This window comes from Bubalus kerabau, chromosome 15, assembly GCF_029407905.1.
Source record: "Bubalus kerabau isolate K-KA32 ecotype Philippines breed swamp buffalo chromosome 15, PCC_UOA_SB_1v2, whole genome shotgun sequence".
NCBI classification, from domain to species: Eukaryota; Metazoa; Chordata; class Mammalia; order Artiodactyla; family Bovidae; genus Bubalus; species Bubalus kerabau.
The window spans coordinates 16,366,057-16,389,139 of NC_073638.1; the positions used below are offsets into that span (position 1 = coordinate 16,366,057).

General features: G+C 39.2%; 1 protein-coding gene across 1 annotated transcript in view; it reads left to right on the plus strand.

Moving 5' to 3' along the window:
* The window catches only part of GUCY1A2 (guanylate cyclase 1 soluble subunit alpha 2), a 469,674-nt gene that overhangs the window by 116,990 nt on the left and 329,601 nt on the right, over positions 1-23,083 (plus strand). The gene's annotated exons all lie outside the window — the stretch shown is intronic.

The window sequence follows — 23,083 nt, forward strand, 5'->3', positions numbered from 1 at the left end:
GAATTCCTGCTGAGCTATTTCAAATCCTAAAAGATCATGCTGTTCAGTGCTGCACTCAATATGTCAGCAAATAGGGAAAATTTAGCAGTGGTCACAGGACTGGAAAAAGTCAGTTTTCATTTCCATCCCGAAGAAGGACAATGCCAACAAATGTTCAAACTACTGTACCACTGTGCTCATTTCACATGCTAGCAAGGTTATGCTCAAAATCCTTTAAGCTAGGCATCAGTTCATGAATTGAGAACTTCCAGATGAACAAGCTGGGTTTTCAAGAGGCAGAAGAACCTAAGATCAAATTCCCAGCATTCTTTGGATCATGAAGGAAGCAAGGAAATTCCAGAGAAAACATCTAATTCTGTTTCACTGACTGCTAAAATGTTTGACTGTGGATCCCAACAAACTAGAAAATTCTTAAAGAGATGGGAATACCAGACCACCTTACTTTTCTCCTGAGAAACCTATATGCATGTCACAAAGCAACAGTTAAAACTGGACATGGGGCAATGGACTGGTTCAAAATTGGGAAAGGAATGTGACAAGGCTATATATTGTCACCCTGCTTATATATTTTATGTGCAGAGTACATCATGTGAAATTCCCGGCTGGATGAATCAAAGCTGGAATCAAGATTACCAGGGGAAATATCAACAATTGCCTGTGTGCAGGTGATACCATTCTAATGGCAGGAAATGAAGAGAAACAGGAATCTCTTGATGAAGGTAAAAGAGGAGAGTCAAGAAGCTGGCTTCAAACTCAGCATTAAAAACAACAACAACAACTAAGATCATGGCATCCATTCTCATCACTATGGCAAATAGAAGAGGAAAAAGTGGAAGCAATGAGAGATTTTATTTTCTTGGGCTCCAAAATAACTGTGGATGGTGACTATCGCTATAAAATTAAGACACTTGCTCATTGGAAAGAATGCTATGACAAACCTATACAGTGTATTAAAAAGCAGAGAAATCACTTTGCACATCACATAGTTAAAGCTGTGGTTTTTCCAATGGTTATGTGTGAATGTGAGAGTTGAACCATAGAGAAGGCTGTGAGCCAAAGAATTGATGCTTTAGAATTGTGGTGCTGAGAAGATATAGAGTCCCTTGGACTGCAAGGACATCAAACAAGTCAATACTAAAGGAAATAAACCCTGAACATTTATTGGAAGGACTGATGCTGAAAAACTTTGACCACCTGATGGGATGAGCCAACTCATTGGAAAAGACCTTGACGCTGGGAAAGATTGAAGGCAAAAGGAGAATGGGTTGGCAGAGGATCAGATGGTTAGATAGCATCACCACCTCAATTGACATGAACTTGAGAAAAGTCTGGAAGATGTTGGAGGACAGAGGAGCCTGGCATGCTGCAGTCCATCTTGTCACGAAGAGTAGGACATGACTTAGCTACTGAACAGCAACAAATTTTTATTGAAGTATTCTCTACAATAGCCAAGATATGAAAGCAATCTTAGTATCCATCAATAAATGAATAGATTAAAATGTGAGACTCACACACACATGCACACACAGTGGAATATTCCCTAGCCATATAAAGAAGAGTGAAATCTTGCCAGTTCCATCAACATGGATGAACCTATAGTTATTTGCTAAGTGAAATTAGTACAACAGAGAAGACAAAAAATGTATGATATCACTTTTATGTGGAATCTAAAAAGCAAAATAAACAAGCATAAAATAAAAACAGAGTTATAGATTCAGAGAACTAAGAGACATTTGTTGAAGTACAAACTTTGAGTTACAAAATAGACACATCACAAGTATGAAATATACAGTGTGGGTAATATAGTTAATAACTACGTAATACCTATGTATGGTGACATTTTAACTAGATTTATTATAGTTATCATTTGATATGTATAGAAATATCAAATCAGTATCTTGTATAACAGGAAGTAGCTTAGTATTGTAGGTCAATTATACTTCTAAAACCAGCAAACAAAAACTCATAGGGTAAAAGATCAGATTTGGTATGGCTGACTCCCTTTGCTGCCCCCCGAAACTGTTACAACATTGTTAGTTGGCTATGTTGTTTTATTGTTCAGTCACCCAATTGTGTCCAACTCTTTGCAACCCCATGGACTGCAGCATGCCAGGTCTCTCTATACCTTACCAGCTCCCGAAGTTTGCCCACTTTCATGTCCATTGCATTGGTGATGTCATCTGGCCATCTCATCCTCTGACACCCTCTTCTCCTTTTGCCCTCAATCTTTCCCAGCATCAGGCACTTTTCCAATGAGTCTGCTGTTCACATCAGATGACCAAAATACTGGCTTTTCAGCTTCAGCATCAGTCCTTCCAATGGGTATTCAGGGTTGATATCCCTTAAGATTGACTGGTTTGATCTCCTTGCTGTACAAGGGACTCTCAGTTGGCTATACTCTAGTATAAAATAAAAAGTTTGATTTAAAAAAGCTCAGATTTGTGTATCAGACCAGAAGTGGTGGTTTGTGAGAGAGTGAGTTGGAGAAAGATGATCAAAAAATACAAATTTCCAGTTATAAGGTAAATAAATAATAGGGATGTAACATACAACAGGATCAGTATAATTAACACTAATGCTTTAATTATATTCATATGATATGAAAGAATTCTCATCACAAGGAAAATTTTCTTTTATCTTTAATTTTGTGTCTATGTCAGATGTTCATTAAACTTAGTCATACTCATTTCATGATGTATGTAAGTCAAATTATTATGCTGTACATCTTAAGCTTATACAGTGTTCTGCATAAATTATATCTCAAGAAAGCTGGAAGAGAAAAAGCTCCCCTGATAGATCTTGCATGCATCCATAACTTAACACTGGAACTCCAAAGCTAACCTTGTTCTTTGGCAAGGATGCCTTGTAAGCTCTCGTTTAATTCTTAGAGAATTAGGTACCAAGTTATACTTTCTGAAACAAGGGGTTCTAGAATCTAGGTTTCTCTCTCTATCTTATTTCTGATAATGGGTTATTTCTTTGTACACCATTTGGTTCTTTTTACTTCTCTTTAGGACTTTTAGTTTTGCTTCTGAACTCTAAACAGGAACTGGAGCCCTGCGTCCATTCACTGCCCTTTGTCTTCTGGCTCTAGGTTTAATAGCTCCTGCTAGATACCCTGAGCTCTAGTCAGGGTTTCTCCCTACCCTGGCCCTTTATCTCTTTGCAAAGTCTCCTTAATGTTGAGGACTGCTACCTTAGACTGCTACTATCTGTACCACACATTTATCATGTCTTTTTTTTTTTTTTTCCCTGATTTTCTCCAATGAGAAAACTGAGCAAACTAGTTCTGGGCCATTCCCTCTGTTTCTTCATTTTATGTCTTTAACTTTGCACGAATGTGTGGAAGATTGTCACTTAATGAGTATCAGAAAGACTGGTTACTCATAGTTTTAGTAGAATGCTGGCTTTAGTAACATTTTTCTCTCCACACTACTCAGACCAGAAATCCTATTGATGAACAGAGGACAGATTTAGCCTAGACGGGGAAACAGAGTGGGCATTAGGGTGAGTGTGCAGCTACTGTGGGAAAGGGAAGTTTTTGTTTGTCTGTGAGCTTTCATAAAGCAAAGTTATTTTAGGCTTTTTCAAAGGAAAGATCAAGAGGGATTTCAGCCAAAGAGCAAGCATAGCAGTGACAAATGATCCTGATTTTTGTGAATTACTCTACTGAGTAACGCATAGAAGATTTTTGACTGAAAATACCTGATTGCCATAATTTTTCTACTTTTTGTCCTGTTTTCCTGATTCTTTGTACTTCCTGCAAAATTTGACACCTTTCACCTCTTCATTTACATCTAGTATTTAGGACTGTTTTTCATTTATCTCTGTTTTTGTTTGTTTTCATACTCTTTTCTTTTTTCATTATTCATATACTCAATCCTTCATATTAATAAAAAGGAAAATGCAAATCTTCCAAGCATTTAAAAATTTGCTTCTTTTAATTTGTCATTACTTTTTGCTTTCATGCCATATTTAAGCTTAAATTTTTAGATGGCAAAATTAGTAATCAAGAGACTCTTACTTGTTGCAAGTCTATAAAATGTCCTCAGTTTAAGGTTCTAAATGATAACCAAGGCTTTAGCTGAGCTAAAACTTATTATTAACTACAGGAAAAGGTTTATTTTACTAATCCAGTGGTATGTGTATATAATGTTATAGAGAATGTTTTGATTATTAAAGAAACAGTTTTCAAGTACTTTGCTCCATTGGCACAAATATTTATTGAGTATCTACTTTTTTCAGTTACTTTTCTAGGTTCTTGTGACTAGCAGAGAGAAAAACAGAAAGTAAAGAGCTACCTCTCTTTAACAACAACAATAACAACAAAAAACCCACGAATAACACAAATGATTACATCAGAGTGATGCATTATGAAAAAAATGAGACAGTGGAATGTAAGAGAGAGTGATGAAGGGCTTAAATGATTAATATGTTAATGGTAATCATTTTAAATTCATTTAAGCAGTTCTAATAGATTTATACATGACTATAGTGTTACGTTGATTCAAAGATCATTGGAAAAAAATGGACCTTTTCTTTTTAAACATCATTTATCTAATATGGAGGAGGTTGATGAAAGTTCTAGTTTCCCTGCCATTGTCTGAGTAGCAATGACCTCTAGAAGCAGCCAGTGATGTTGTGTCATAGTATTTTGAGCTGGGAAAGGTCCCAACTAGAGTTCACCATTCCATAAATATCATCTTCTGTGTACCCAAGACTATGCTGGTTCTAGAGATTTGACAGGGAGTAAGGCACAGAGGGCTCAAACAAACCTTGTCCACACCAGGACCCAGAGACCCCACAGAGACTGAACCAAAACTGTGTTTGAGTGTCTCTGTGGAGGTACGGGTCAGCAGTAGCCTGCTGCAGGGGCAGGGGCTCTGGGTGCAGCAGACCTAGGTATGGCATAAGACCTCTTGGAGGAGGTCGCCATTAACCCCACAATAGAGCCGCCAGAACTTACAAAGGAATGGGAAAACAGACTCTTGGAAGGGACAAAGAAAACCTTGAATGCACCAGGACCCAGGAGAAAGGATCAGTGACCCCACAAGAGACTGAGCAACATTTGCCTGTGAATGTCCAGGAGTCTCTGGCAGAGGCGTGGGATGGTGGTGGCCTGCTGCAGGATCAGAGGCACTGAGTGCTACATGACATGCATGGGACATTTTGAGGAGGCCACCATTATCTTCATTACCTCCACCATAGTTTTGGCCTCAGGTCAAACAACAGGGAGGGAACACAGCTCTGGCTATCAACAGAAAATTGGATTAAAGCTTTACTGAGCATGGCACCTCCCATCAGAATAAGACCATTTCCCCTCAGTCAGTCTCTCCCATCAGGAAGCTTCCATAAGCCACTTATCCTTATCCATCAGAGGGCAGACAGAATGAAAACCACAATCACAGAAAACTAACCAAACTGATCACATGGACTACAGCCATGTCTAACTTAATGAAACTATGAGCCATGCCATTTAGGGCCACCCAAGATGGATGGGTCATGGTGGAGAGTTCTGACAAAACGTGGTCCACTGGAGAAGGGAATGGCAAACCACTTCAGTATTCTTGCTTTGAGAACCTAATGAACAGTATGAAAAGGCAAAAAGATAGGACACTGAAAGATGAACTCCCAAAGTTGGTAGGTGCCCAATATGGTACTGCAGATTGGTGGAGAAATAACTCCAGAAAGAATGAAGAAATGGAGCCAAAGCAAAAACAACACACAGTTGTATATGTGACTGATGATGGAAATAAAGTCCGATGCTGTCAACAGCAACATTGCATAGGAACCTGGAACATTAGGTCCATGAATCAAGGCAAATTGGAAGTGCTCAAACAGGAGATGGCAAGAGTGAACGTTGACATTTTAGGAAATCAGTGAACTAAAATGGACTGGAATGGGTGAATTTAACTCAGATGACCATTATATCTACTACTGTGGGCAAGAATCCCTTAGAAGAAATGGTATAGCCATCATAGTCAACAAGAGTCCAAAATGAAGTAAATGGATGCAATCTCAAAAACGACAGAATGATCTCTATTCGTTTCCAAGACAAACCAATCAATATCACGGTAATCTAAGTCTATGTCCTGACCAGTAATGCTGAAGAAGCTGAAGTTGAATGGTTATATGAAAACCTACAAGACCTTTTAGAACTAACACCCCCAAAAGATGTCCTTTTCATTATGGGGGACTGGAACACAAAAGTAGGAAATCAAGAGATACCTGGAGTAACAGGCAAATTTGGCCTTTGAGAACAAAATGAAGCAGGGCCTAGGCTAACAAAGTTTTGCCAAGAGAACACACTATTCATAGCAAACACCCTCTTCCAACAGCACAAGAGAAGCCTCTACACATGGACATCACCAGATAGAATACAGAAATCAGATTGATTATATTCTTTGCAGCCAATGATGGAGAAGCTCTATATAGTCAGCAAAAACAAGACCAGGAGCTGACTGTGGCTCAGATCATAAACTCCTATTGCTAAATTCAGACTTCAATTGAAGAAAGTAGGGAAAATCACTAGACCATGCAGATATGACCTGAGTTAAATCCCTTACGATTATACAGTGAAAGTGACAAATAGATTAAAGGGATTATATCTGATAGACAGAGTGCCTGAAGAACTATGGATGGAGGTTCGTGACTTTGTATAAGAGGCTGTGATCAAGACCATCCCCTTGAAAAAGAAATGTAAAAAGGCAAAATGGCTGTCTGAGGAGGCTTTACAAATAGCTGTGAAAAGAAGAGAAGTAAAAAGCAAAGAAGAAAACATACCCGTTTGAATGCAGAGTTCCAAGGAATAACAAGGAGAGATAATAAAGCCTTCCTCAGTGATCAATGCAAAGAAATAGAGGAAAACAATAGAATTGGGAAAGACTAGAGAGCTCTTCAAGAAAATTAGAGCTATCAAGAGAACATTTCATGCAAAGATGGGCACAATAAAGGACAGAAATGGTATGGACCTAACAGAAGCAGAAGATATTAAGAAGAGGTGGCAAGAATACACAAAAGAGCTATGCAAGAAATATCTTCATGACCCAGATAACCATGATGGTGTGATCACTCACCTAGAGGTGGACATCCTGGAATGTGAAGTCAAGTGGGCCTTAGGAAGCATTGCTACAAACAAAGCTTGTGGAGGTGATGAAATTCCAGTTGAGCTATTTCAAATCCTGAAAGGTGATCCTGGGAAAGTGCTGCACTCAATATGCCAGAAAATTTGGAAAACTCAGCATGGCCACAGGACTGGAAAAGGTGTTTTCATTCCAATCCCAAAGAAAAGTAATGCCAAAGAATGTTCAAACACCACACAATTGCACTCATCTCACTTGCTACCAAAATAATGCTCAAAATTCTTGAAGCTAGGCTTCAATAATACGTGAACCATGAACTTCCAGAATTTCAAGCTGGTTTTAGAAAAGGCAGAAGAACCAGAGATCAGATTGCCAACATCTGTTGGATCATTGAAAAAGCAAGAGAGTTTCAGAAAAACATCTACTTCTGCTTAATTGACTATGCCAAAGCCTTTGACTGTGTTGATCACAACATACTGTGGAGAATTCTTCAAGAGATGGGAATGCCAGACTACCTGATCAGCTTCCTGATAAATCTGTAAGCAGGTCAAGAAGCAGCAGTTAGAACCAGACATGGAATAACAGACTGGTTCCAAATCAGGAAAGGAGTATGTCAAGGCTGCATATTGTTACCCTGTTTATTTAGCTTATATGCAAAGTACACCATGTGAAATGCCAGGCTGGATGAAGCAGAAGCTGAAATCAAGATTGCCATGAGAAATATCAGTAGCCTCAGATATGCAGGTTACACCACCCTTATGGCAGAAATTGAAGAACGCAAGAGCCTCTTGATGAAAGTGAAAGAGGAGAGTGAAAAAGTTGGCTTAAAAGTCAACATTCAGAAAACTAAGATCATGGCATCCTGTCCCATCACTTCATGGCAAATAGATGGGGAAACAATGGAAGCAGTGGTAGATTTTATTTTATTGGGTTCCTAAATCACTGCAAATGGTGACTGCAGCCATGAAATTAAAAGACGCTTGCTCCTTGGAAGGAAAGTTATGATCATACTAGATAGCATGTTCAAAAGCAGAGAGATTACTTTGCCAACAAAGATCTGTTTAGTCAAAGCTATGGGTTTTTCAGTAGTCATGTATGGATGTGAGATTTGGATTATAAAAAAGCTGAGCGCTGAAGAATTGATGCTTTTGAACTGTAGTGTTGGAGAAGACTCTTGAGAGTTCCTTGGACTGCAAGGAAATCCATCCAGTCTGTCCTAAAGGAAATCAGTCCTGAATATTCATTGGAAGGACTGATGCTGAAGCTGAGACTCCCATACTTTGGCTACCCCATGTGAAGAACTGACTCACTAGAAAGGACCCTGATGCTGAACAAAATGAAGGCATGAGAAGAAGGGGACGACAGAGCATAGGATGGTTGGAATGGCATCAATGACTTGATGGACATGAGTTTGAGTAAGCTCTGGGAGTTGGTGATTGACAGGGAATCTGGTGTGATGCAGACCATGGGGTCGCAAAGTTCTGGACACTACTGAGCGACTGAACTGGCTGACTGAAGACAGACATAATCTCTTCCCTTCTAGCACTGTCAGTTTAGAAGCTCATGTAAAGGCTACATGACAGATGGAATAGAGCTTGTATACTTAGTGGGCAGAATGAAATGTTGCTTGTATATGGCCACTGAAAGATAGTCTTCCCAAGAGAATTGGGAGCCCCACCTCCAAATTAACTAAGATATTTGGGATTCAGTACTCTTCTAAGTTGTGAGAGTTCCTCTGTCAGGAAACTCAGAGCTCAAGGAAAAAAAAAAAATCTTATATGACTATGACAAAGGAATATAAAAGAACAATGTTTGTATGTTTCTCCTCCTTGAGGGCCCTAGACCCCTTTCTCTTCTGCATGGATCCCAGACTCCTTGTCAACCTACCTACGAATTAGCTCTCTTATTTCCTGGTTTTTCTTTTAGGAGAATATGACTACCAGGGAAAGAGACAGCAATCTCGTTCTGTAACAGCTTCCTGCTGGCCAGGATGACACAGTGGGATGGGAAGGGGAGGGAGGTGGGAGGGGAGTTCAGGATGGGGAACACATATACATCCATGGCGGATCCATGTCAATGTATGGCAAAACCAATACAATATTGTAAAATTAAAAAAAAAATCAAAAAAATTAAATAAATTTTAAATTGGAGAATAATGAGCAAATTACTATACATTCACTACCTATTTTTTTTTAATTTTTTGCCTTTGTCATTAAAATAAATGAAGTATTTACAGATAAAAAAAAATAATAATAAAGGTGGCGCCATTGTCACCCTGGAGGCTCTACAGCAGCCCAGACCCGGGCTTAAGAACCTTTTGTGTCTCTGGAGACCAAACTAGCTTGTTGGTTTGGGCCTACTGAGTTTCACTTGCAAGTTTATATAAAGGCTGGGTGAATTCCCCATAACTTGGAATCCAGATGTGGCAATAGCCCATAGACTAAAAATACTCTCAATTGTTTTAAAATCATAGGTGGGGGGAAAATATTTGGCTAGTTAAGAATTTCAGACAATAAAGTATAAGGATTAGGCACCACGGGCTGTAAAGGAACCATAGCATCATTTATTGTCTGTAAATCTTGAACCAGTCTCCATTTTTATCATTTGACTTTTTTACACCCAAAATAGGAGTGTTGTGTGGACTGTTACAGAGAATTAATAGCCCTTGTTCCTTTAAATGTTTAATGTGTTTTAACTTGGGTTTTAGTGGATACTGCTTTTGATGTGGAGTAGGTGAGGGTCTTTGAGCTTGATAATGACAGGAACAGCATTTTTGCTTGACCCACAGTTTTTCCATTAGCTCACACTCTAGGATTTGCATTTTGTTTGATTAATGGGAGAGAACAAGAGGGCTCCATATTCATGAAAACAGAGGCATGGACCTTGCTCAGTGTATCCCTCTCCCAAAGGGGTGAGGGAGACTCTGACATGATCAGAAACTCATGTGAAAACAGCACAGAGTCCCAGTTTTAGCTTAGAGGACAATTAGATAATAAAGTTTGGCTTGTCCGGACAGTTCCGTTACAGAATTGGATTGGGGAGAAAGTGGGCCAGGGGCTTTAGTAAGCACAGAGTATGCTGGCCCAGTGTCTAAAAGGAAATCAACTCGTTGGCCCCCCAGTTATTAATTCCCAGGTTTCCTCAGGTGTAATTGGGATGGGAGCTTGTGTGGGGCCCACTGGGCACCTTCAGTCCTGATTGTCTTGAGAGTGTGACCCCTGGGGCCTGTGCTTCTGAGGGTAGTCTCTTCTCCAGTGTAGTCCTTTGCAGACCAGACATAGAGCCAGGGGTGGCTTAGACACCTAAGGGCAATCCTACTTGAGATGCTCCTCCTTAATAACAAGCCCATCCCTTTTCTTACCTGCGCCCTTCTGGGCACTTTTCTTCAGGATATTTCAGAGGAATCTGACAGCCATCACTAAGGCTTTAGTCTTTCCCTAGTCATTTTTGTTTTTCTTCCTATTCTCTGCCATAATAAACTGTCTGAGCCAGTTGTAAGTGAAAGTGAAGTTGCTCAGTCGTGTCCTACTCTTTGCGACCCCATGAACTGTAGCCTACCAGGATCCTCCATCCATGGGATTTTCCAGGCAAGAGTACTGGAGCGGGTTGCCATTTCCTTCTCCAGGGGATCTTCCTGACCCAGTGATCGAACCCAGGTCTTCCATATTGTAGGCAGACACTTTACCATCTGAGCCACCAGGGAAGTCCATAAAAGCTTATCTAAAGGCTAATTTGGTCCATAAGCCTATTTTAGTGGCTTACAGAGAATATCTGAGTGAGAAATCTATCTTTTAAGATCATTCCTCCCTCTGTACTTTTGGGCTCAATCCTGGTGAATCTGCAAAGGGCTTCCTGTAGTCCATCTAGGAATTTACCAGGAACTTCCTTCTCTCCCTGTTATATGGCAGCCAGCTTAGCATAGTTTAAAGTCTTAGCATGCACCCACTTGAGGCTTTCAAGAATACATCTGGCAAAGTGGCTCTGATCCCGCCTTCCTTTCGCCCTGTTACAGTCCCAGTCTGGCTCTGTTGTGGGGATGGTCTGATTCCCAGTAGGGAGGGGCGCCCATCTCATCTTCCCTCTTTTTTGTTGATTTATTAACAAGCCACTCATCTCCATAGGCAACAGCTTTCCCCCAAAACTCAAGTTTTTGAATCAGGGGACAGCATCTCTCCCAGGATATACCCAAGTAAGCTTAAGCTCTGGGAATCAAACTTATCCCAGTTTTTAAAATACATTTCAAAGGGTGGTTCTGGAACTTCTAGCTCCCATCTGTAAGAGAGGAAAAAGCAACGTCTAGCACCCTTGTTTTTTTCCACTGGAGGTGTCCCCTCCCTGTTCTAGATGGGGGAGTTGGGGAGGAGACAGACTTTCCATGGAAGCTTTCTTTCTCTGGTCAGACTTTAGTCTGATCTTACCCCTGCAGGCACTTTGCTCATTCTCCTCAGCTATTCTGCCATTGAGGCGGGGCAGCACTGGACCTGACGCATCCCAAATTGATTTTCTGTTCTTTACCATCAAGACCTCTGTTTGATTTGCCCTTTTTCCTCTGATGCTACCCGGAGTATAACAGAGTAGTTTTCCGGACTGTTTCCCAAGCTAAGACCCCTAGGGGAAACATCCATCTTCCGTGTGCCTGTGTATATTCCTGGGCATATTCCTGACTGCAGAAGAAGTGGTGAGTCATGAAGGGATGACCAACAAATACAACAACAAAAAACCAGGATGTCTTTTCTGAATGTTGCCACATCAATGTATGTGATAGCAAAAGAGATGGTGGAGGATTGGCTAGTGAGCAAAAAGTGATTTTTGTACTTGTTTTTGTGTGCCTTGGGCTTGCTATCAATCACACACAGAGACACACCATAGAGCTAGTAAAGTAAAGCAGAAAATGTGTATACTGAGAAGGCAGAGAGGCTAGAGCTCCGAGTGTCCTTGCCTTGTCTTGAAGATCCTGATCACCCAAAATGATAGCTTATGGTAAATGGTGTTGGATTCATGAGCTCCAAAGGAGAGCATTTCACTTCAGGACCAAAGACATAGCTTCAGTCACTCAGAGCTTTGTGTGGCAAAAGTTTTATTACAGAGAAGAAGGGAATAAAGAAAGCTTCTGACATATAGAATAAAATGCTTACTCTTTTCTCCTCCTTGAGGGCCCTGGACTCCTTACCAACCTGCCTAAGAGTTAGCTCTCTCAAATGGATATAAGCTTGAGCAAACTTTGAAAGATAGTAAAGGACAAGGGAAGCCTGGCCTGCTTCAGTTCATGGGGTCGCAAAGAGTTGGACAGGACTTAGCCACTGAACAACAACAGTGTTGAATTTGTTCATCTTGTGATTTTACTGAGTTTATGTAAGGGAACATCCTTGTTCTAAGAAAACACACATTGAAGTATTTAGTGGCATTAGGGACATAATGTCTGCTGCTGCGAAGTCGCTTCAGTCGTGTCCAACTCTGTGAGACCCCATAGATGGCAGCCCACCAGGCTCCCCCGGCAAGAACACTAGAGTGGGTTGCCATTTCCTTCTCCAATGCATGAAAGTGAAAAGTGAAAGTGAAGTTGCTCATTCATGTCCGACTCTTCGCAGAGAGCATACCAGGCTTCTCCACCCATGGGATTTTCCAGGCAAGAGTACCGGAGTGGGGTGCCATTGCCTTCTCCTAATTTCTGCCACTTACTCTCAAATGATGTATATGTCTTCACATGTTTGAGAGAGAGAGAGAGTATAATAAAGCAAATGGAGTAAATTTTTACCAAATCAGTGAATCTTGGTAAAAGAATATGGAAGCTCTTGTACTAATCTTGCAATTTTCCTCTAAATTTAAAATTAATCAACATAAAACATTTCTAAAAGCTATGAATAAAATTATACTTAAAATAGATCACTGGTCCAAAGGGACCTTCTATTTTTACTTGGTTGTAACCCCAATTAAAAAAAAATCCAAAACTAAAATAAAAAAATTAATAAGTTTAAGAGCTTTTGTAGTCTATTTTTATACTTGAGTATATTTTGCTCTTCCTAATGTCATCTATGAAAGCATCAATTCTATTAATATATTATCCATGCCCAAATTGATATCCAACTATAGATTTTATTTTCCTTAAGTTTTGTGGCCTTACGATCTCACTTAGTGATAAAACTACTGACTACTTCTACTGCTCAAGTTACAAATTTTTGGATACTACAGTGAGTGGCATCTATACTAGAACCTGTTCCTTTCTTCTTATAATCTTCTTACTATTACATTATGACATTTTTGTCATAACAATGATGTTATGATTTCATTGACATAATCTTTTCTTTAGATTCTGATTTTTTATTGCTCCCCTGACATTTTAAATACCAAAGGTAAATATTTTTTTTCAGTCTGTCATGAGTCATTAGATAATATTGCAATGTGTTATAAAAGTGTTTCTATATTTAATAACAGTGCTTTCTGCATCTCTACATGGTAGTTTATACAAAGTTAGCTAAGTAGAATCTTCATCTAAAGCAAGATATCACACTAAAGTAACTGTTTAGTTTTTTTTAATTGAGCTAATAGGAGTTAAAAGCAAACTATTTAGGAGATGATAGAAAGCCCAGTGACTATAGCTGTATATGGTTAAAATCATTATCATAGCTCAAACTTCAGAATTAATATCAGGTCAAAGCATCCAGCATATACTAGATATTCGTTTCTTTCCTTATTGTAATAGACAAAGTATCTTATAAAATGGTTTTATTTTAGATACATATACATATTTAATTCTTTAAAACTTGAATTAGGATTTAAATGAATTATACTCTAATTTCAAACTTATTATGACCTTAAGCAAACATATGAAGCAGATGGATATCATCGCAGGTCTTACTTATGTCTAATGTCCCCTTAACTTTCTTTCCCCTCCCCTCAGCACTACACTCAAATGTATGCTTTCATGCTGTTATGAATGACAATCTTGATTTTGAGGGGACAAAAGTTTTAATTAAATGATGGGATGAATCTAATTGCTAATGGGAGGCAAACAACCAAGTAACATTACTATTCACAAACCGAGGTCCCTGCTTTCACCTTAGTGTAAATGTTAGGCAAATAGGAGGGATTTGTGAGAGAGAGCAAATCTTGGTATTACCACCTGGGAACTTGGCTTCGTGTGTCTTCATTTTTGGCTCATTTATATAAGTCTTTGGTTAGTTCTGATTTCCAAAACAGAGATGTTAGTGGTAAGTGTTACTGTAGTATAGATTTTGCAGACAGTGGAATTTAAATTTGGCTCATTGTTTAAAAAGAAGACTGCCTACATCATGAGATTTACACTTGGAGCAAAGTTAACATGGTCACAAGGCTAAAAAAATCTCAAATATCTATTTTCCTTCTAGCCCATCTGGCCAATCATTTCACTGTTAGTTGGATAGACGAACTATATTGACCTTTAATATTCTTCTGGAAGTTAGAAAGAAAATAGCAGCAATATTCCGGCAAGGTGTGGGAATGGACTGAGAAAAGTCAGCATGTGTTTTGACTTTTAATTATGAATTTTCTTCAGTGTAGTAAAGACGTGCTTTGAAAAGAATAGGGCATTTTTCACTGTGTGTGAATTCAATATCTTATTGCTTTGTAGTATATTTTTCCTGTCAAGTGCTGAATGTGGTTGTCCTTTCCATAATGCATTTTTGTTTTGCTTTCAGATATTATGAAAGATCTCCTATATAACCTTTTGGTTTCTTTAGGACTTAAAGAGGGTTGGAGAAGTGACAGAAGTTTGTGGGAAAAAGAAAAGACCCAAAGTCAGATACTTTTGTTTTATATCTCTTCTAGGTAAGACGGCTCTAGGATTAGCTATTAATAGCTCTGTCAGAATAAACTAAGCCTTTGGTATGGTTTACTTTCTCCTGCTTCTGTTTTTCCTGTTGCCAGCCTCCTAGAAGATGTATTATTTTCTCCCCCGCTTTCATGAGAAGTGGATTCCTCCCCTCTTTGTCCCCTTGTTTAAGCCTGTCCAGTGGGGGTGGCTCTCTTTTGAGGATACCAGGAGAGGCACTGGGAGTGACAGGACACATTGCAATGAGCAAGATGTGCTCATGAGTCACGAAGAGACAGCCTGGTTTGAGAAATGATTCTTGTTGAGACATTTTAAGAGAGAAAGGAGATAAATCTTATGTTGTGTCTATAGTATTGCCAGTGCATCTCGCTAGATATGCCAGGCCCTCATTCCTCATCTGCCCCAAGTTTAAAATTTGAATATTCATTAATATCTTCTAGTCTCTGAGATTTCTCTCCATGAATTTGTGATATATGTCCTGGTGTAATAATAAACTTTACTTACTGTTTTCTTGGTTGACTCTGAGTGCTTTTATTAGTTACAATTTTATTTTATTCCTCTTTAATTTTTCCATTTTAGTCCCTCTACTATCTTATACATACCCACATATATTATTACTGCTACCATACCATCAAGTTTGCTTGTGAGTGGGGACAATTTAAGAACTTAAAGCTAAGTGCTTCGCAGTCTGTAGTCCATATTTTCTACATTACCTACATTTTCTACATTTTTACGTTAATGAGCTTTCCTGAATTTAAATTAAAATTTAAAGCAAACTGAATATTTAATTTTCATTCATACATAGATGTATTCAACAAATATTTACTATATACTGAGTGCTAGTACTTTGTAGATTCTGATTTCTTCAGCCAAGTACAGGAGAATTAGCTGCAGAAGTTGATTATAGACCATTCTATTTGCTTTTTCTCTTTGGGATTTTCAAGCATCCTATTCTGAGTCTTAGATTAAAGACACAATATATAAAAAATAGTATTTCTGAGTTCCTTAGAATTCTGGTGGTTTATCTTATTATTGGATTTATGTTTGGGATGCTATGATTTATAAATCCTGTAATATCAGTGGGCTTCCCTTGTGTCTCAATTGGTAAAGAATCTGCCTGCAATGCAGGAGACCTGGTTTTGATCCCAGGGTTGGGAAGATCTCCTGGAGAAGGGAAATGCTACCCACTCCAGTATTCTGGCCTGGAGAATTCCATGGATTGTATAGTCCATGGGATTGCAAAGACTCAGACATGACTGAGCGATTTTCACTTTAGTTTACTTCACTTTTCATATCAATAGGAAACCTTTATATCATTATCTTAATAATGGCCCACTCTTGACTTTTTAAAGAAATAGTTTAAAATAATAAGTTATCATTCAGTCGCTAAATCATGTCTGACTCTTGTAACCCCATGGACTGTAGCATGCCAAGCTTCCCTGTCTTTCACCATCTCCTGGAGTTTGCTCAGACTCAAGTTCATTGAGTTGATGATGCCATCCAACTATCTCATTCCCTATTGCCCCTTCTCCTTTTGTTTTCAATCTTTCCCAGCATCAGGGTCTTTTCCAATGAGTTGGATCTTAGCATCAGGTGGCCAGAGTATTGGAGCTTCAGCTTCAGCATCAGTCCTTCCAATGAATATTCAGGGTTGATTTCTTTTACGATTGATTGGTTTGATCTTCCTGTCCAAGATAGTGAATGTCAAAAATGGCTTGATCCTCTTTAGTTAATGCTATTTATTCTGACAAAATATTAGCAACAACCAACTGTCAAGCTATAAGGAAATGGTTAATTAAAATATGATAAATGGCTTATAAGAACATTAAACAACTGTTTCATTGAGAACTGTGTGGCAGGATTATTCTTCAGCATAGGAAAATGTTTATAATGTTATTATAGGTCTGTTTCCCCAGTAAACAGGCTCTGAGATGGAGAAATAGCTATGCTCAGAAAGGCTATTGGATAGTGCTCTCAGGATCAGTGACCCAACAAGACAAACCAAACTAGGGTTCAATACCTGAGAATAGTCCTTTGTGGTTCATAACGCCACCCTTTAGTCATCCTTTTTTCATGCAAGAAAGCATGTCTTCACAGCTTAGCAGTTTTATGACTATTTCCCTGTAAGGATGTGAAGAAAGTAGAATGGGGGAGAGAAGTTAAACTGCTTTGCAAAGGCACAGTCACAACAAATGTCTCAGCTAATCTCTTCAGAATTGTCCCCCATTGAGGCAAGGATATCTTGCCTTTGTATTACAGCTTGCCACCTTCCAAACCAAACTAACTTCTGGATTCAGGCTGACCTGGGGAAAGGATGGACATTGGGCCAGGCAGTTCTCTTCAGTTGAAAGCAGTTCCCAGAGCAAGACTCCGCCTGGAGCTGATAGCTTCACATGCTCCCAGCATCTACTACAGATGAAATATTGCACAAAAGGAAAAAAACACACAATGTTTCATGTGCATTATTATATTATGAATTCATATGAATTCCATATGAACATATGGAAAAATGTGAGTGGGTGAGTGAGTGAAAGTCGCTCAGCCGTGTCCGACTCTGCGACCCCATGGACTATAGCCCACCAAGCTCTCCTCTGTCCATGGGATTCTCTGGGCAAGAACACTGGAGTGGGTTGCCATTCCCTTCTCCAGGGAATACATATATGAATACATACAATAATTGGGAGAGGACACAGAAAAATGAACACAGCAGTGCTGCAAAACTGAAGTAGGTGATCCAGTAATTAGGCCTCTGCACTTCCACTGCAGCAGGGTGCACATTGACCTCTGGTTGCATCTTAGGCAGTATGGCCAAAAAAAAAGTGAGTGAATTCATAAGAACATAACTTTTTGTCAAATAAGCCATTAAGTGAAAAATATTGTAGTTTCCATTACAGTATCAGAAGAACTCAAGTGTATGTTGTCTTTTTATCTCCCAATTTTAAAAGACTACCATTTTTATTAATTATTGAATGTCTCAGGCTTTCTTCTGTGTTCTGTTTGTGGAATATCTTCAGGTGTGGTATGACAAACATAGCTCAGTGTTGCTGTCAGATTCACTTTAAGATAGTAACGCATATGAACAGTTGCTCTGCTTTGGCTAGTTTCAGCCATTCTTAGGGTGGCCTCACCTATGAGGCAAAAGAAGCAATGGTTATGGGTTCAGTCCCTATGTATGCCATTGATACTTTTTTCACAGCCTTAAATTACTTTCATACCCAGCATAACATCTTATATGTATGTGATCAAAAGGAAATTAGGAATGAAAAATGTGAATGGAACCGGGTAAATCAAATGTGATACTGAAAAACAGTTTGAAATTATAAAAAATTCAGATTTTTGTTAATTTTATTTATTTTCAAGAATACAACTTTTATTCCAAAAGTTAATCCTCTCTGCACAAATTGTATAGAGGCATAGCTCCTAAGACTGTTGGGACATTTGAGGAGGGTGAATCACAATTTAGTGATTATAAAAAGCATAGTAAAAAGTTATTAACAGTGATGAACATCTCTGAGTAAGCCCTTTTAGGATACATCCTTGTGAAGATTATGCTCTTCTGGGCTTTTCTGGTGACTCAGTGGTAAAGAATCCACCTGCAATGCAGGAGACCTAAGTTTGATCCCTGAGTTGGGAAGATCCCCTTGAGAAAGCAATGGCTACCCACTCTAGTATCCTTGCCTAGAGGATTCCATGGACAGAGGAGCCTGGTGGGCTACAGTCCATGGGGCACAGAGTCGAAAACGACTGAGCATCTAAGCACACAGTCATTTATTGTGGCCTCCAATTTGAATTGGGCCAGTTATCATTAACAGAAATCATAATCCATTTATTTAACTAATAATTCTCTTCCTTAAATTCTTAGCCACCAAGTAAAAGACTGGTAAAAAGTGCAGGCATGAGAAATACCAAGAGTACATCTCTGGGGGAGATTTGAAAGCCTGTGAGACATTGACATATTTTCACAGTGTGGCTGGTGCATTTCAGAAGTGGGGACCAGGTGTGGGTACAAGGCTGAGGCAGATGCTTCTGTAACTCCTCTTCTTAATTAGCTCATCTTTGTACATTTTTTGAATCTGTACCACACTGTTGTGGGACTGTCGGCTTAGTGTCTTACACAGCGATGTATCAGGATGCTAAGGAAGGAAGACTGTGAAATGTGATGAGCTCTTAATCACCTGACAGGTGGGCAACTTCTGATGGGAAGGATAACACAGAGCCCTAATAAGGCCACATGATTATAGATGTGCTGCCCTGAGTCTTTCCATTTCTTTGTTCTCACTTGGGGCTGTTTGTTGGCAAAGGGACAAGAATTTGTCAAAGGATAAGCATTCACACCTATTAAATTAGTCATTTAGTAGAACTTGCCCACACTTATGTAAAAACACCTGCCAGTGAACATTGGAGGGCATGAAAAATAGCAATGAAAAAGCTATATGTATGCCCATGCACCCATACAAGCATCTATATTCATTATAGATATTACATAATATATATCTTATGTGATATGTACATATTATATAGAGAGATGTGGTCAGTCACACACAGCCATATTTGTTTATTCATTTACTGATACTTTCATCTATTCATTCAAAAAAATTACTAGAAACAGGTGCTGTGCCAGGGATTAGGATTACAATAGTGGTCTTTGTTTAGTTTCTCAGAAGTGTCATTTTAGTTTCTCTTCCAAGATTCTTGCATACATGTTCCTTTGGTCTGGAATGGCTTTTCTTTCCTCCTCCTTGGCTGCCTAGTTGAATTTTATAAATCTTTCAGATGTGTCACCTTTTAAAGGATGTTTTCTTTGACCCAGTGATTATATTAGGTCCCAGTTATATGCTCTCATAGCATTCTGTACCTTATCATCCTAATACTTATCATAACGTGATTTCTCCGTACAGTTGTTGGATTATGTGTACAATTACTGGATTATACTATCTTTCACATAGCTCAATACGGGTCAGATCCACATCTATTCTGAACACCATAGTTTCTTTAGTGCTCACTGAGACTGATACAGAACAGATGTTATCATTTTTTAAAATAAATTAATGAATAGTCAAAAGGACATAACCTTTGTTTTCAAAGAGATTCTCTGGTTGAGGGGGTGGGCCTGCTAATAGCTGTTGTGTGATAAATATTAGGAAGTGCTCTGGAAATCAAAGAATTGGAGGTATCCATATCAGCCTATGATTTTCAAGGAAAGTTTTCTGGATGAATTTGGGTATAAGTATCTGCAAGATCAGTTCAGTTCAATTCAGTTCACTCAGTCATGTCCAACTCTTTGCAACTTTATGGACTGCAGCATGCCAGGCTTCCCTGTCCATCATCAACTCCCAGAGCTTACTCAAACTCATGTCCATTGAGTCAGTGATGCCATCCAACATCTAATCTTTGGTCATCCCCTTCTCCTGCCTTCAATCTTTCCCAGCAACAGGGTCTTTTCCAATGAGTCAGTTCACGTGGCCAAAGTATTGGAGTTTCAGGTTCAGCATCAGTTCTTCCAGTGAATATTCAGGACTGATTTCCTTAGGATTGATTGGTTTGATCTCCTTGCAGTCCAAAGGACTCTCAAGAGTCTTCTTCAACACCATAGTTCAAAAGCATCAATTCTTTGGTGCTCAGCTTTCTTTATGGTCCAACCCTCACACCCATACATGATTACTGAAAAAAACCAGAGCTTTGACTAGACAAAACTTTGTTGGTAAAGTAATGTCTCTGCTTTTTAATATGCTGTCTTGTTTGGTCATAGCTTTTATTCCAAGGAGCAAGCATCTTTGAATTTCATGGCTGCAGTCACCATCTGCAGTGATTTTGGAGCCCCAAAGTATAAAGTCTGTCACCGTTTCCATTGTTTCCCCATCTATTTGCCATGAAGTGATGGGACTGGATGCCATGATCTTAGTTTTCTGAATGTTGACTTTTATGTCTTTTAAACTTTTTCACTCTTTCACTTTCATCAAGAGGCTCTTCAGTTATTTTTCACTTTCTGCATAGAGTGGTGTCATCTGCATATCTGAGGTTATTGATATTTCTCCAGGAAATCTTGATTCCAGATTGTGCTTCATCCATCTGCATTTCACGTAATATACTCTTCATAGAAGTTAAATAAGCAGGGTGACAATATACAGCCCTGATGTACTCCTTTCCCAATTTGGAACCAGTCTGTTGTTCCATGTCCAGTTCTAACTGTTGTTTCTTGACCTGCATACAGATTTCTCAGGAGGCAGGTAAGGTGGTCTGGTATTCCCAGCTCTTTAATAAGTTTCACAGTTTGTTGTAATCCACACAGTCAAAGGCTTTGGAGTAGTCAATAAAGCAGAAGTAGATTTTTTTTGGAATTCTCTTGCTCTTTCACATGGAACAATGAAGTCGTTCAAAATTTGGAAAGTAGTATATCCAAAATCACTGCAGATGGTTACTGCAGCTGTGAAAGTAAAAGACTCTTGCTCCTTCCAAGAAAAGCTATGACAAGCCTGCTAATTCTATGCTAAGTCACGTCAGTCATGTCCGACTCTGTGCGACCCCATAGATGGCAGCCTCCCAGTCTCCTCCATCCCTGGGATTCTGCAGGCAAGAACACTGGAGTGGGTTGCCATTTCCTTCTCCAATGCATGAAAGTGGAAAGTGAAAGGGAAGTCGCTCAGTCGTGTCCAACTCCTAGTGACCCCATGGACTGCAGCCTACCAGGCTCCTCCATCCATGGGATTTTCCAGGCAAGAGTACTGGAGTGGGGTGCCATTGCCTTCTCCGGAATGACAAGCCTAGGCAGCATATTAAAAAGCAAAGACATTGTATTGCCAAAAAAGCTCCATATTGTGAAAGATATGGTGTTTGCAGTAGTCATGTATGGACGTGAGAGTTGGACCATTAAGAAAGCTGAATGCTAAAGTATTGATGCTTTTGAACTGTGGTTTTGGAGAAGACTCTTAAGTGTCCTTTGGACTACAAGAAGATCAAACCAGTCCACCCTAAAGGAAATCAGTCCTGAATATTCATTGGAAGGACTGATGCTGAAGCTGAAGCTCTAATACTTTGGCCACCTGATGCAAAGTGTTGACTCACTGGAAAAGACTTTGATTCAGGGAATGATTGAAGGCAGGAGAAGGAGACAGAGATGGTCGCATGGCATCACTGACTCCATGGACATGAGTCTGATCAAACTTGGGAGATAGTGAAGGACAGGGAAGCCTGGTGTACTGCAGTCCATGGAGTCACAAAAAGTTGGACATAACTGAGTGTCTGAACAACAACATGGAACTCAATATCAAAAAATAAACATCCCAATCAAAAATGGGTTGAAGACCTAAAGTGGCACCTCTCCAAAGAATGCAAACAGATGACTAATACACACATGCAAAGATGCTCAACATCAGTAATTATTAGAGAAATTCAAATGAAAACTACAATAAATTATCACCTTACTAAACCTCTCGGAATGGTCATCATCAAAAAAATCTGTAAAGAATAATTGCTTGAGAGGGTCTGGAGAAAAGGGAACCCTCTTCCATTGTTGGTTGGAATGTAAATTGATACAGATACAATATAGAGTAGCATGGAGATTTCTCAAGAACTAAAAGTAATCCCACTACTGGGCATGTACCCTAAGAAAACAATATTTCAGCATGATGTGTGTACCCCACTCTTCATTGCAGCACTGCTTACAATAAAAACCAGGACATGGAAACAACCCAAGTTGTTGACAACAGATTAATTGATAATGAAGAAGTGATACAAATATACAATGGAATATTACTCAGCCATAAAAAAGAATGAAGTTGGGCAATTATAGAGATGTGGATGGAGTTAGAGTCTGTTCTACAAAGTAAAATATGTCAGAAATAGAAAAAATGTCATATTTTAAGGCATATGTGTGGAATCTAGAGAAGTTGTACAGATGAACCTATTTCTAAGATAGGAATAGAGATGCAGACATACAGAATAGACATGTGGACACAAGGTGGTAAGGGGATGGTGGAACAAATTAGGAGTAGTTAAGGGTTGACATATATGCATTATAATGTGTAAAACAGATATCTAGTGGGCATTGCTCTAGAGAACAGAGAACTCAGCCGCATGCTTTTGTGGTGACCTGGATGGGTGGGATGAGGGTGTGGGAAGAAGGTCGAAAAGGAAGGAAATATATACATCGGAGAAGGCAATGGTGGCCCACTCCAGTGTTCTTGCCTGGAGAATC